This window comes from Halichoerus grypus, chromosome 7, assembly GCF_964656455.1.
Source record: "Halichoerus grypus chromosome 7, mHalGry1.hap1.1, whole genome shotgun sequence".
NCBI lineage: Eukaryota > Metazoa > Chordata > Mammalia > Carnivora > Phocidae > Halichoerus > Halichoerus grypus.
Window position 1 is genome coordinate 40,526,831 of NC_135718.1, and position 16,444 is coordinate 40,543,274.

The 16,444-nt window shown below is 45.3% G+C and overlaps 1 protein-coding gene across 4 annotated transcripts in view; it reads right to left on the minus strand.

The window, feature by feature from the left end:
* MAPK8 (mitogen-activated protein kinase 8) overlaps positions 1-4,808 on the minus strand; it is a 111,656-nt gene extending 106,848 nt beyond the window's left edge. For 3 of the 4 annotated variants that reach the window (XM_036103162.2, XM_036103164.2, XM_078077467.1), the window contains exon 1: positions 4,653-4,808. The gene's annotated coding sequence lies outside the window, so the exon portion shown is untranslated. Of the gene's footprint in view, positions 1-3,138; positions 3,288-4,652 lie in introns of all 4 variants that reach the window. The other variant, XM_078077466.1, reaches the window with a different exon arrangement.
* Between the last annotated feature and the right edge of the window lie 11,636 nt (positions 4,809-16,444).

The window sequence follows — 16,444 nt, forward strand, 5'->3', positions numbered from 1 at the left end:
GGGGGAAGCCCTCTCATAAATCTTATAAAAGAATATAAATTCACTGTTTGGATATGCCTTTATTCCCACCCCTGATCATAAGCTTCTTAAGGCAACTATTCATTTGCACATCTTCACTAACTCTCTGAGAGTAAGGAGTCCCATTAGTAAGCATGGTGCTGTGGAATGAATAAAATCTATCATTCAAAAAACTCAAGCTTACAGTGAAATTTTTATGTTTTGTAAGAATGGATTACAGAAAATATTTGACTTAAATTTTTCTGCTTCTGAAAATTACAAAAGTCTGTTTCATTGCTGTTCTTGACACAGGATTCTGATTATGACCCAAAGACTCTTTTTGTCCCAGTATGTTTTCTGAAGAAAAACCTATCTGAGGAACAACATTTCTATAAAAAAAGAGTTCCAACAGCCTCAGTTTATAGTTCTAAATCCAAAAAGGTTACACAACTTTTCTACGGCTCAGGAACTTGTTGATGACAAAGTCTAGAAGACAGAACTGAGAAGTGAATCTAGGTCTGATTCCCTACAGGTCTAGTTTCACCTATCGCCCTGAATGTTAGGACAGCTCTTATTTCAATACTCCTGTCTCCTTTTAGGTAGTAAAGTCTGTTGACTCAAAACTCATTTCTGAAATCAAAGTTCAAGTTAATCTGCATTACAGTAAGAAAGCTAATTTTCTAAATGTTCATGTAAAGAGCTCATGACTAAGACAATAAGCTATCACAGCTCTGAAATAGGCAAATGATTCATATCTAGAACTATGTGGCTATAATGACTTCCTTGCACATGAATCAGAAAGGCTACTACCCATACCACTGACTTGACCAGAGACCTCTAGAGAGCTGGCATCTTATGTCAGACATTATTTTATACTTCTACTTGTGCAACACAACATCTGAACGATCTAGATGATTCGAATGTGTCCAAACTCAATTCATAGACAAAACAGACTAACATGAATCAGACTTCTATTCAACCACTTCGACTGTCGCTAGGATTGTTTGTGACTGGTCACTTAAATTATTTCAAGTTGTTTCACTGGGCACTGAGTATCTTTACAAGGTCATTTCCGTAACTTTAGGCACTAAGTTAAGATTCTAACCTCATTAATTTGGGTAGAATTTATTCTTAAACTAATTTCCTTTCCAAGTGGCCTTCCTCCCAGGATCTAAAGGAGTATAAGGATATAGTTTCCTACTCTGCCAGGACACAAAGACAACCCATTTCAAACTAATTAATGGAATATACTCACCAAAAGAATCAGTGCTATCTCTTCCTTTAAACATTGGGAATAACTGCTAATGGGTACAGAGTTTTTCTTGGGGTGATGAAAATGTTCTGGAATTAGTAGCGATCAATGCAGAACTTTGTGAATATATTAAAAACCATTGATGCACACTCTAAAAGGGTAAATTTTATTGTATGTGAATGATATCTCAATAAAGCTGTTATTTATTAAAGAAACAAAAGAAATTTGAAAACAAAACAAAAAAAAACTGCTTTAACATGTAGCCTGACAGTGAGCTACTGCCAAAGGATTTCTATCAGTAACCCTTCCTGAAATTTAACATACTGTAACTAGGCAAAGCAATAAAAGTTTGGTATCTCAAGATTTTCATTCCTTATCTTAATAAAGTATCATTTCCTTTTTACTTGTACTCTACATCAGGCAATAAGCTCACCTCAAATTCTCTCATATCCAAAACAAATGCTATGTATTAAGTAGTGAGTGGAAAAAAGATAAAACTTGGATAAATAAGTATTATTTGGAGTTTTAGGCCCATATGCTTCACCAATAGAATTTTAAATTAAGTTAGGCCCAAATGCTTCACCAAGGTAGAATTTTAAATTAAACATTTCCAGGGCGCCTGGGTGGCTCAGTTGGTTAAGCGACTGCCTTCGGCTCAGGTCATGATCCTGGAGTCCCGGGATTGAGTCCCGCATCGGGCTCCCTGCTTAGCGGGGAGTCTGCTTCTCCCTCTCCCGCTCCCCCCTCTTGTGCTCTCTCTCTCAAATAAATAAATAAAATCTTCAAAAAAAAAAAAAAAAAAATTAAACATTTCCAAAAATGCAATTAGAAATTAAACATCTCTGGGGTGCCTGGGTGGCTCAGTCGTTAAGCGTCTGCCTTTGGCTCAGGTCATGATCCCAGGGTCCTGGGATCGAGCCCCGCGTTGGGCTCCCTGCTCCGCGGGAAGCCTGCTTCTCCCTCTCCCACTCCCCCTGCTTGTGTTCCCTCTCTTGCTATGTCTCTCTGTCAAATAAATAAATAAAATCTAAAAAAAAAAAAAAAAGAAATTAAAATCTCTAATAAAACTTTTATGTAGCTTATTTCCTATAGTCTAGCTTTTCTGCTTATAGGCATCATCAGAAACTTTTCAAGCAACATTTGCAAAAAACCAATCATTTTAGACCCCTATTGTAATATCACTATGTCTGTGTGTGATACACATACTAAAAAAGACATTTTAGACAAGGTTTTGTTGTAGGATAGCGAATTAGAAGTGATAGAAAAAAAAAACTGATACTAAAATATTCAGGGGGGGCGCCTGAGTGGCTCAGTTGGTTGGGCGACTGCCTTCGGCTCAGGTCATGATCCTGGAGTCCCGGGATCGAGTCCCGCATCGGGCTCCCTGCTCAGCGGGGAGTCTGCTTCTCCCTCTGACCTCCCCCCTCTCATGTGCTCTCTCTCATTCTCTCTCTCAAATAAATAAATAAAATCTTTAAAAAAAATAAAATAAAATAAAATAAAATAAAATAAAATAAAATAAAATATTCAGGGGTGCCTGAGTGGCTCAGTCGGTTAAGCGTCTGCCTTGCCCTCAGGTCATGATCCCAGGAGCCCCACATCGGGTTCCCTGTTCAGTGGAGAGCCTGCTTCTTCCTCTCCCCACCCACCGCTAACCCCCCCGCGCCGCTTGTGCTCTCTCTCTCAAATAAATAAAATCTTTAAAAATAAATAAAATATTCAAAAGCCCCTACTGTGGCGACAGATAATACGTATGAACCAATCATTTAGCCATCTGAAAGTGACAGCTTACAAGACGCTTACAAAACTTTACAGAGAACCGTAAAGACTGGATTTTAAATATTATTCATTGTAAAGAGTTTTTCATCAATCTCTTATTGAACACTTACGGTATTTCAGGCTAGGTGTTGGAAACAGATGCAAGACAGACCTGTCCTCAAGGAAGTCCCATTTTGATTCCTTGCTTTTGTCAGGCACAGCACTAAATATGTTCACTTACAGCATATGACCTCCTAGGTTTAACGTACAGCAGGGAAATCTGAGATAAACATTACCAATGACTGTAAGACTGCAGGCTGTTAAAACTGAAAAGTTAAATTTGTAAATAAAGAAAGCCATTGTACATTTAGACCAATCTCCTAACTCTACTTCCCAATACAACATTGTAAGTTCCAGATGGTACTAAAACAAAAACAAAACAGTAAAGTGACCCAGAGTATAACTATACCTTTTTTTAACACACACCACTTACATAATTGTCTCATTTAAAGGGACATCTATTTTATTTCCGTCAAAGCACCCTCTTCCATTACAAGATATTTCTCTTTACCTTCAAACTCTCCATCTGAGTACAGTACTGAACAGTTGCTGAATGAATGAATGAAATAAACAGATGTTCTAATTGCCAAAAAGATACTTGCCGGATGCTTATCTCAAAACACAATGGACTAACAGACCAAAATTCTATTGAAAAGACTACTGAATTTCAGAGGTAAAAACAGTAACCACTGAACACTGATATCATGCAGTCAACATGCTATTAAGTTCACAGTAAACATCTGATGCGAACTCTCAGAAATTAAAAAATGAAAAGTGTTCATCACAATATTCTAAAATGGACTTGGTTCCACCACCTAAGGATTGGGAACACAAGTGCAAGACAAAGAGAGGCGAGGGTGGGGTAAAAAAGTCAAAAGGTCATCACCGAGTGACCCTCAAGAGAAAAGCCCGCTGACCACTGAAGCTCGCTCACAGCTTGATGGACACCTTCCGCGCAAGTCGAGGGCCCGGGCTCCCCCTTGCCGCTCAGAGCCGAAGGCCACCCCAGTCTTTTTCGGCGCCGCTCCCTGCGTCTGCCCAGACCTTAGCACAAAGAAACCACCGAGAAACAAAACACGGACCCTGTGGGCGCCAGTCAGGCGTCGGGACCCGGCGACCGGAGGAGCGCTCTCGGCTCCCCATCGCCGGGAGAGGCAGCCAGGGCGCGGCGGGCCGCCCAGGCGCCTCCGTCCGGACCTTCCCCGAAGTGTTTCAGAACTTGCCACCCACCCCCCGCTCCATTTTCCCCTCCCGACGGGGACGCGGGACCCGCGCGAGAAGGGCGCGCGAGGAGGGCGCGCGAGGACGGACGGGTGGAGCTGGGGCGGGCGGGCCGGGGGCTGACGGCTGGGGCGCACCGGGGTCCCGCAGCCCCACGCCCCCTGGCCGGCCCCCGCCTCGCCGGCAGCTATTGTTCCCGCGCCGCCCCCGCCCGCCGCGCGCCCCCCGCCGCCGCGCGCTCCCGCCCCCACTCCCGGGAGGGGGTCACGGCTGAGGAGAAGGCGGCGGCGGTGGCGGCGGCACAATAACATAAACACGGCGGGGCCGCCGGCCACCCCGGCCCTGCGGCACCCGCCGCACTCACCCCGCAACGCAGCGAACGGCGACAGGAAAGCCCGCCGGCGGGACTGGCGCCGTCCGGGCGGTCGCCACGGCCGTTACCCAGGGCTGCTCTCGGCTCCGCACTCCTGGCCGCGTCGTCCGGCCTCGGCCGCTCCGCTGAGTAACAGGGACGCGGGCCGTCACCGCGCACGCCCGCCCACGTCATCGCGCAGGGCCCCGCCCCCGCGCCTCGGAAACGGTCCGCGGGGCGGGGCAGCCCCGGGGCCCGGATTGCGGGGGCGGGGCCGGCAGTCCGGGGGCGGGGCTCCTCTAGGGGCAGGGAGGACTTGCGGAGGTCTCCTGGAGGCGGAGCTGCGGGGAGGGCTTCTGAGAGCCAAGTGTGAGGGGCGTGTCGGGGAGCCGGTGGGGCGGGGCCCTGCTCCTGGCACGTGGCGGCGTGTGGCCAGAACTCCCAGCTTCTGGCCAGGGGCGTTCCACTAGTGGGAGCCAAAGCGTCAGGGGCTCCTCGCCTCAGCGTTTGGAAGTGAGGGAGCAGCCACCCCGGTCTGAGCACACACCCGACAGGCAAAATGCTCCTTACCTTGACCGACAACACATTACATTCTGAGGACACCTGTCCAGAGCCCAGCAACCTACAGTAATTGTTCTTTTCAGCCACCTGGAAAAAGCTGCCTCCTGTTTTCCCCAAATCCACTGTGCCAGATTCAATGTATTACCTTATTGATCTCTGAGCCCCACAAAACATGTGTTTGTTAGTTATAACAGTGACAAATTGGCAAGCCCTTACATACCCAACAATGGATTTCTAAATTACATACATCCATGCAATAGAACGTATCTTAGCAATTTAAATGCCATGTGTTCAAGGAATTCTTAACAATGCAGGAAAATGCTGACAATATATCATTAAGAGAAAGAAGCAGATCTGTATATAATGATCCTACCTATATGTTATGTATACATGGAAAAAACCTGAAAAGAAATTTGCCAAATTATTTTAACAGTAGTTCATCATTGCCCTCTGGAATGAAAGGTGAATTGGTTTTCTTTTATACTTGGGAATTTTTTTTCCATGGTTTCCAAATGAAACAATTATGTTCATAATCAGAAAAAAGTACATTACTTTAATAATGAATACATAAATATTTGTTGAATAAATGAGTGAATTCAAGTCACTATCTTCCCATGTCCTGTTGGGCTGGCCTGTTCCCAGTGATTCTGAAATGAAATATATATGTGAGCAATCATTCATACGTTCTCTCCCCATTGTTGATTGTTTCTTTTGCTGTGCAGAAGCTTTTCAGTTTGATGTAGTCCCATTTGTTTATTTTTGATTTTGTTGCTTGTACTTTTAAGTGTCACCAAAAAAATTATTACTAAGACCTGTGTCAAGGAGCTTTATTCCTATGTTTTCTCCTAAGTGTTTCATGGGTTTCAGGTCTTTCATTTAAGTCTTAAATCCATTTTGAGTTAATTTTTGTGAGTGATGTAAGGTACAGGCCCAGTTTTTTTCTTCTACATGTGAATATACAATTATCCCAGCATCTTTTATTGAAAAGCCTATCTTTTATCCATTGAATATTCTTGGTTCCCTTGTCAAATATTAGCCGAGTGTATACGTCTGGGTTTATTTCTGGGCTCTCAGTTCTGTTCCATTGGCTGATTTGTCCATTTTTATGCCAGTACCATACTGTTTTGATGACTATAGCTTTATAGCATAGCTTGAAACAAGGTAGTGTGATGCCTCCTGCTTTGTTCTTCTTTCTCGGGATTTCTTTGGCTGTTCAGGGTCTTTTGTAATTCTATATAAATGGAATGGGAAAAAAATACTTCCAAACCATATAAGGGGTTAATATCTAAAATATTTAAAAAGAACTCAGATAACTCAATAACAAAAAACCAAGGGGCACCTGGGTGGCTCAGTCGTTAAGCGTCTGCCTTCGGCTCAGGTCATGATCCCAGGGTCCTGGGATCGAGCCCCACAGCAGGCTCCCTGCTCAGTGGGAAGCCTGCTTCCCCTCTCACACTTCCCTTGCTTGTGTTCCCTCTCTCGCTGTCTCTCTCTCTGTCAAATAAATAAATAAAATCTTTAAAAAAAAAAAACCCAAATAACCCAATTAAAAAATGGACAAAGGATCTCAATAGACATTTCTCCAAAGAAGGTATATGAAAGTCCAATAGGTACATGAGAAGATGCTCAACATCACTAGTCATTTGGGAAATGCAAATTTAAACCACAATATTACCTCACACCTGTTAGAATGGCCATCATCCCAAAGACAAAAGAGAACAAATGCTTGCAAGAATGTAGAGAAAAGGGAGTCATTGTGCACTGTCAGTGGGATTGTGAATTGGTACAGCCACTATGAAAAGCAGTATGGAGGATCCACCCCCCCAAATTAAAAATAGACCCACTATATGATCCAGTAATTCTACTTCTGGAAGTACATCCAAAGAGAATGAAAACACTAACTTGAAAAGATATCTGGACTCCCATATTCATTATTTACAATAGCCAAGACATGGAAACAACCTAAGCGTCCATCGATAGATGAAAGGATAAGGAAGTTGTGGCATAAATATGTACAATGGAATATTATCCAGTCATGAAAAAGGAGGAATCCTGTTATTTGCAACAACACAGATGGACCTCGAAGGCAAATGTTAAGTGAAATCAGTGAGACAGAGAAAGACAAATACTATGTGATCTCACTTATATGTGGAATCTAAAAACAGCAACAACAGCAAAACCAAACTCATAGAAAAAGAGATCAGATTTGTGGTTGGCAGAGAGTTGGGGAAGAGGGGATTGGTGAAGGTCAAAAGGTATAAATTTCCAGCTGTAAGATAAATAAGTACTAGGGATGTCATGTACAACATGATGTCTAGAGCTAACATTGATGTGGATATATGGGAAAGCTGTTGAGAAAGTAAATCTGAAGAGTTCTCATCACAAGGAAAAAAATATTTTCCTTCTTTTCTTTTTATTGTATCTATATGAGAAAATGGATGTACGCTGAACCGACTGTGGTAATCATTTCACAACATATGTAAATCAAACCGTATACTGTATGCCTGAAACTTATACAGTGAAGTATACCAATTATTTCTCAATAAACCCAGGGGGAAAAAAAGACATGAGTCATTGACAGAGTGATAACTTGAAGTCTTGGGTATGGAAGAGTTAGCCCAGGCCCATGCCACAAAGGGCAGGAAGCAAGAAAAGAAGGCCAGGAGCCAGGCCTGCAGAACTTCAGGACAGAACTCCTGTGAGTTTCATGTCCATTTCTGTGACGCTATTAACAGCCTTTCTTTCATTCAACAAGGAGTGCTTCTGAGTTAGCATCAGCCTACCAGGGTCAACTTCCAATTATCTATATCTGCAAAGGATATCCTGCATGTTTATATATGTATATGTTCATCTGTGTGACTTCAGAAAGCATTTCACTGCTTGTGATTGAATGTCATCATCTCTGATATTCTGCAAATTCAGAATGCTTTTTGTGTCCAGATGTGGCTCTGGGCCTCCATCCTTCTCATGGTATTGTTCTTTGTTAACCTCTTATGCTCTCTTGTTAACCTATTGGGGGCTAACTTAGAAAATGAGGAAGAGCTAAGGAATTCAGGCTTTTTGACTTTTGTCCCAGGGGAGTTGTCTTGGGGACATCTGGTTCTCGGCTCTCTCTGAGGCTGGGATGGGGGAAGAAAAGGAGGGGAGGCTATAGGCCCCTTCAATCCAGTCTCTGCTGAAGCCCTGAGGGATAGTCAAGAAAAGGTCACACTCTGTCCAGAGTACCTCTTCCCTTGTCATTCTCCCTAGACCACACACATACACTAGACTGTGTTAGAGTTGGGCCTTTGGCTAATGTGTAAGGTGGATCTCACGAAGCTGTTCAAGGGTATAGAAACCAAAAGTTGAGACTTTATATCACTTCCTAGTTCCCTGATTTCAATTCAGGGGTGGGGAATCAGGGAGAGGGTATTTACTGACTAAGGTCTGTGGAAGGGCACCCAAGACAGGGCTCGATCCCAAACCCCTAAGATCATGACCTGAGCCCAAATCAAGAGTCCGACGCTCAACCAACCAAGCCACCCAGGCAGCCCCCGGTCTGGTTTTCTAACCATGCCCCTGGTCACGTCTACTTCCTCTGTAAGAGGAGGAGGTTTAGCGCCCTGGTCAGTCACCCCTGTCTCTGGGATGTTCTTTAAGGCTCTTTCAAGGTAGATCCTGCTGGCTCCAGAGGGGCGAGTTTAGGCCCTGGCTGTGTGAGAGGAAAGATGAGTGTTCATCTGGCAAACTGATATCTGCAACTTTGAGAACTATGGCTTCTGTCCTCAGGAGTAAAACAGGACCACAAATGAACAGAGCTCCTCAGCCACAACTCGAACAAAACACAGTGGAGATAGAAATGGTCAGTTCTCTGATTTGAACTTACAAAAGTCTCCCCCTTCACTTGGGCTTCCCTTTTCCCTTCGCCCCCATATGAGCACATGGTTCCCAGGTGCATGCAAGAGACAACCCAGCTATTCAAACCTATAGATCAAGTATGCACACATGTTCTCATAGAAAAAATGGTGAGCATTTATTCCTCTAAGATGCTGGTTCTCAAATTGTGGTCTCCAGCCAGCAACATCAGCGTCGCCTGGAGGCTCGTTGGAAATGCAGATTCTCAGACTCAAGCTGAATTAGAAGCTTTAAGGGAGGGCCCATTTGTGTTTTTTTGTTGTTTTTTTTTTTAAGATTTTATTTCTTTATTTGACAGAGAGAGACACAGCAAGAGAGGGAACATAAGCAGGGGGAGTGGGAGAGGGAGAAGCAGGCTTCCCGCCGAGCAAGGAGCCCGATGCGGGGCTTGATCCCAGGACCCCGGACCAGCGACCTGAGCCGAAGGCAGACGCTTAATGACTAAGCCACCCAGGCGCCCCCATCTGTGTTTTAATGAGCCTTCCAAGTGTTTCTGGTGCCCACCCAAGTTTGAGAAGCTCGACTCTAGGATACTAGCTCTCAAGGCAGCCAGCTCTTTCAAATCAGCTTGGGAATTTTTAAAACTACCCATGCCTAGACTCCACTTCTGGAGAATCTTTTTCAGAGATCTACCAGGCTTTTGTAGTTTTTCAAAACCCCTCAGGTAATTTTGATGTAAGCCAAGATTGAGAGCCAGTGCTTTAATTCAACATATTTTCTGTTCTTTAAAATCTCAGAGCAGGGGTGCCTGCGGGGCTCAGTCAGTTGGATCTCTGCCTTCGTCTCGGGTCATGGTCCCAGGGTCCTGGGTCCAGGGTCCCTGCTCAGCGGGGAGCCTGTCTCTCCCTCTGCCTCTGCTCCCCTGCCTGTGCTCTCTCTCTGTCAAATAAATAAATAAAAATCTTAAAAAAAAAAAAATCTCAGAGCAAACCTGACAGGACAACCTGCCCTCTACTAGCTTTTGTGTTCCAGTTTCTCTGTTAATCCTTACTTTCATTATTGGCTCTTTTTTCTAATGTTCTGCCCCCCACCTCCCACAACTTAGATGTACCTCTGCTATATTTTCCTCTTTCCATCCACATCCAGATATTGAAGGTATTCAGTACTTATTCCCTGGAGAAAAAGAGAAAGGGAATTGAATGGGAGGGAAAGAATACATTGTTGAAGTCTTGTAACTAACAACAAGCTTGTTGTTGTTTTAAATAAGCATATATTTAGGAAGAAGGCTTTCCACCAGAAGTCTGGACAAGGACTCTCTGCCTCATTGAAATTATTTAGCTTGAATTTCTTCCAGGGCGGTGGAATTTTGCCATTTGTAACTCCTATATTGCATGAAATTTGTCCAGGCCCCACGGTAGAGAGAAGGCAGCACTTTATTACTGGCCTTGCACCCTTGACATCCTCAGGGAGGACCCATCTCCCCCTCCCCCTCCCCCTCCATGGTCCTTCCCTCACCTTTCAGATATAAAACTGAAACTCAAGCTAGACTGGCATTCCATAAATGACTGTTTGTCAGAGAGATCCTGTGAATTCCCACTCCTTATCAGTTGAAACTTAAAAGGCTCTCTGTGGTGTTACTAGGTAGCAGAGATTCTAGCATCCCTGGAGGGTTGAGTCATTGCCCGCAAGTGGCAGAATTTTGAGCCCCTCAGAAAGCAAAAGTGATGCTAAGAGAGGGGTTTCCCTGCTCCTGACTGGACAGGATTAGTCTCATTTCCCTGACTCCAGACATGATCTGAGGCCCTCCCATCGTCCTGAGAAGGTGTTCTTGCTTCTAGAAAGCAGAGGTTAAGAGACAATCTGATACAGGAATTTCAACACCCCTTTATCCTGTTCCTGAAGCAGATTTCCATACAAGGCAGCTTTGCTTCTGAGGGTAGGTTCCAGTGCCCCTCGTGTCAAAACCAGTGGGAATAATTTCTCAGCTGCAGGTTGGCATAGCTGTTTCAGGCTGGCCAGCTCAGAGTTTGTCGTGGGACTAAGAAGGCAGAGGAGAGGAGAGGTTCTGTACTTGGGAAAAGGCAGGGGGAGGGGCCGTAACCCTTTAAGGTATGATTTTTAAAATTAAGGACTACTACATAGAGGACAAAGAAAGCATTTCTTCCTAAATCCGAGGCAGTCTACACTCCAACTAATGCCTGAGGGATAAGCAATTCAGGGTAAATAGAGGAAAAATTTATTTCTGGGGGTGCTAAGTCATGATGACTGGGTAAGTTCTCAAACTCAGACCCTAGCTCTTCTCCCCCCAACCCCACCCCACAGTATTCTGTTTCCTTGTAGAGTCAAGGTGCGGCTGGTAACTGTCAGCCTATGCCGAGCAGAGAGCAGGACTTACCTTGGAATCAGCAGGAAAAATAGGGATGTCACTAATATCTTCTTCTCAAAGGTATGGTCATGCATGTGGTTCTGTCTACCTCCAAGCAATCAAGTAAGGTCTACCAAGGGAAGGAGTGTCTGTGTAGAGACAGTGACCATGCTGTTTGGATTACCTTATGAGGGCACGTACCCATGTACTTAGAGAAGATGAAATCACATGAAAGGACATCAGATTCAAATACTTGGCTCAGTCTGGCCTCACAGCAGGTTGGGACATCAGGAGGCAGAATTTCCCCACTGTTTCAGAGGTCAACAGCCCCAGGAGGGAGATCAGACAGGGCTGAAAGAGGCAAGCCAGAGAAAACCAAATAGAGAGAGCTGGCCCCAGGGGCAGAGATAGTAATCATAAAAAAACAAAACTATGCAGACACACAGAAACGAAATCCCCCCAAAGAGGCTAGCCAAAGCACTAGATTTCCTCCTACTCCAAAAAGTCCTACAGCTTATAGATCAGAGAGAAGATGCTTGAGAATGCTGAGTAAATCATAAAATCAAGGAGTTTTGAGTGGTACTCAGTAGGGATTGAAAGCCAGGGATTCAAAATTATATAACTGTAGACACATTTCTCTAGAATCGTTGTCAACCTGGGTGGAGAAACAGTGACAGCACTTGAAGGGGTGTATCCAGCAGGTGGTGAGGGGCTCCTGGGCTTGTTGAATGGAAAGAGGAAGGGCAAGGAGGTCCAAATAAGGACCCCAGGATCCAGGCTGAGCAGGGGGAACAGTGAGGCCAGTAGAGGACACATAGATTGGGGCCAAACTCACACAGGGAGCAAGTGGCTTCTGTTCTACTTTAGGACTGAGGATGGTTGTCAATGCACATAAGGGAGTTCAAGAGGGAGGTAGATAGGACTTGGATGAGACACTGCAGTTTAAGTTTTCAACATGGAGCATCCCCTAGGTATGTTTATAACTGTGAATGGTTGGTCTGAAGCAGAAGTACAGATCTCGTAAACTGAGTAATAGAGAGACTGTGAGCCTTTTGTGTCTGGCAGGTAGTTTGACCAGATGTCCCAGCTTGTCCAGGATGGGCCCACGTTATATCAGTTGCCCCAGTGTAATGAGTAATAGTGTTTTCCAGACTTTCAAAAGTACCCAGGTTTGAATGATTACATTTACCAGCAGTGGCAGAAACAGAAACCAGCACTAGTGGCCACAGCCCAGGACAGGGGAGGGGAGTTGTGTGAGGACAGTGCTGGGACTCAGCAGGAGCCATCTTCCCATTGGTCTCCAGAGACCCTCCCTTGGGCATCCTCACAAATATGAACTCTTTGGCCTGAACTCAAGGACAGAAGCTACCCACACTCCGGCTTCTAATGTCATGGTTCTGGGTAGAGGACTTTCATGCTAAGTACTCAGCTTTGGGGTTAGCTAACCCTTCTCTTCTCCAGGCTTGTCACAGGGTCAAGAGATGGGTAAAGAGTGAGAAAGGTATCCCAGGAAAGTGGAGTGAGAGATAATTTGGGTGAGTGGCCCACCCAGTCACTTCCATTTTCCCTTTGGTGGACTGAACTAGTCTTCAGCAGCTAGACACGGTCAGTTATCCGTACCTGTCCAACGTGTCTAGGACGTACTGCTTTCCTTTCTTCCAGGCTGGGGATCCTTCGGCTCTCAGGAGCACGGATCAGAAAGAGAACACTGGAATAAAGTCAGCAGGTCCGTGGAAGTATACAACCTCTGTCCACATCTGAGAAAGGTTTTTGCCCCAGTTTGGGCATGTTGGTACCAATGACGCATACCTTAATTGTCCTGGAACCACTGACACTGTGCCCTTGGATCTTGACATTGTGCCGGGAGAAGATGATCTGGCAGAGGCCAAAGTTCCCCTTGGAGGTGAGTTGAAGTCCAGAATTTCATATTCTCCTCATATGACTCTGTGAGAAGTAATATTAAGACTCTTGTTCAGATGAGGAAATCAGTTTAGAGAGGTGAGGTCATTTGCCTAATGTCGCCAAGGTCCTCACCAGCAGCATCTAGAGTTGAAACTCAGGGCTAGCTCTAGTCACTGCCACTGCTGCCTCCCAAGGAATGTGTTGTTTCCTCTTTAATTTCTAAGAAATGGTCGCCTTAATTAGGCAGGGTTGCTTATCCAGTGATCCTCAAAGTCATCCTGACAAAAACCCATGCATGGCTTTTCCTGTCTAGGAGATTGGCTGTGGTTCCAAGGGTGGCCAGCAGGTGTCGCGGTCACCGGTCAGTTGCAGTGTGCTGAGTCCGCGTTGTTGGACAGGGGACTGCCCTGTCATTGTTCTTCGAAAGCCTTTCTTTTCAGCGACTTAACAAGAGCAAAGAAAAACATCCTGGACAATGCACACCACTCCTTCTTTCTTTATGAACTCCTGCCGACGTTTGGATGAATGCTTCAGTCCATGGGAAGAAATCATACTGACATTGAGCTCATGACCCAAGAGAATATAAAGAATTCCTAGATTTCTAAAAGAAATGCTTTATTTAAAAGTATTTTTTTCTACAGATAATGGACTACAGAGGTAGATACAGAGGGGCAGTGTTGCGGGCCTCCCGGGTACTAAGCCGTTTATACACAGACCTGATTTACCATTCTCCTTTGCAGGCTGGGAAGTGTGCCTGCCACAGGGTTGATTTCAGTAAATGATGATGATTAACTTGTATCTGTGTCTGTGCTCATTTAATTCTCACAATCATTCCATTTTAACAGAGAGGTAAAGTAATTCCTCCAAATTCCCATGGCCATCGAGTGGTGGGATTGATGAATGAGTGAGCGATGGAAGGATGCAAAAGCTTCATTGTTCTCATGCTTTTCCAGGCCAGGCCTCTGGAGCTGGGGGTTGCTGGGGGAAGACCTGGAGAGGCTGACCTCTCTTCCCCAGGTGGGCGGACTGTTGAGGGTGTGGGAGGGAGCATCGGGCAGGGGTGTGTAGCTGTGACCGTGACTGAGAGTGGGGGCAGCAGGGCAAAGCTGTAAAGCACTACCTTCCTATCTCTGGGCCCAACAGCAGCACTTCCATCAAGAGTGAGTGTGAGCCAAAGCCAGTGTGGGCCATTTATGGATGAAGCCTGTCTCATTCATCAAGGAAAACATTTGGGCAAAAAGTGGTGGGAACATAGTGTGCCTCTCCCCTTTATTACCAAGCAAATCCAAGGAGTCTACTACTGCCTGTGATACGGAAGGAGCAATGACAAAGGATCTGCCCTGGCCAAGCTCACCTTCTCAGTGGTAGAGACACCATCAAAGAATGGGCCCCTTTCCTGAATCTTGTGCTTCCTTTTTCTGTTGGGCACACAAGAGGTTATTTGTCTCTTCCTAGCACCTTGCCAGCAGCTGGAATACGTTGCCATGAGAAGAAAGGACACGGGAGCTTGGTGTCTTCAAGCTTCACCTTGGTGGCCTTGACCTGTATTTGTCTCCACCTGCTCTGCATCTCAGGGGCCTTTGTCTGTTCCTCTTCTGTCTGCAGAGCTGGCTTCAGTGGATTCTGACCCCAGTGCACTGCTGCTTTGTCTCTCAGCTGTAGACTTGCCTTCTTGTCTACCTGGGCCAGAACATTCTATAGAGATCATTGCTCCTGAAAGGAGAGCCACACAAGGTGACATGAACAGGGAAAAGTTGTCTGCATGCACAGTGTCTGACCCTGAGGTGCATTACTCTGCTCAGACTGTGAGGACCCTTCCTTTGCATTCTCCTCATGACTTACAGAGTTGGACCACAGAACCTTGCCATGTGAATCTTATTAAAGTATGTGCCTTCTCTTCAATTATGGTTCATAGAAAAACAATGCCCAAATTTTATCTCAGTAGGTAATAGCAATGCTAACTAAGGTCAGTCATTCCAAATCACACACATTGGTCAGATGCCCCTGCACCTGACTGGGTAGGCTTAGCGGAAGTTGAAAGTTAAGCCCTGAGGCAGGTAAGTAAAGCAGCAGGTCCCAGGCCCTGCCCCAACATTTCTGGCTGGTCTGCCAGTCTCAGTTGGCTCTGTCCCCCTCCCCCATCTCCCTACTTTCCCTGTCCTTTCTGATCACATACAGATCCCACATAGCCTAGCCCTGTCCTGCTCAGCACTACCTGGCCCTGGGACAGCCCTTCTGTGATATTTACCAGGATCCTCTTCCTTTGTATTCAAAGCTCCCTTCTTGCCAGTCTTCTTCAAGTACCTGCTCAGGGGCCATCTGCTCCAGGTTTGGAACCTGGGTGACTGGTCTTTAGAAATCCCTGCCCTCCCCCACTGAGAGGACATGCAATGTCAGTGACTGAGCCAGTCTTTGGCACTTGTCCATGCCTTGTCCCAGTCATTTTCTCCCTTCCCTGGGCCTCCCTCTGGCCTTCCTGATTCTCTGACCCTCTACAGAGCTCCCACCCCAATGCGCCCACCTGCTGCTCATCATCTTAGCCATTCCCCTCAAATGGATCACCATCTCAGTCTTCCCGGCGCCCACCACACATTGTTTCCATTTTTAAATCTGAACTTTGACTGACTTTGTGAGCTACTTTCCTGAAAAGATCGAGGCCATCTGACATGAAATTTCAAATTCTCCTCCATCAGCCTCAAAATTTCTGTGTCCTTTCACTCAGCTTTTCCCCTTTCTTCCACCTCAAAAAAAGAGCTACTTCTCCACCTCTCCAAGGCTTTCCTTTGCATTGGTTCTTCTGGTGGAAGGAATACAGGGTTTGAAGTGTGACTATTTGGATTTCAAATCCTAACTTTATCATCTGTTATAGCTATGTGGCCTTGGGAAAATTATTTGACTTCTGTGAACCTCAGTTTCCTCATCGGTAAAATGGAGATAATACTCCCTACTTTCTAGTATGTGTGCATATGGAATCATACACTCTATGTCAAAAGCCTTGACAGACAGTAGACCCTCATTTAAGCAAGTTGATTCCCGGTCCTGCTCTTGTAAGATCACTCATCGTCTACCATTCCATTGTTCTGGAGTGTAGTTTCTGCCATTTTTGAAACTTTTCCATGGGTTTGAACACTTTATCCACTTT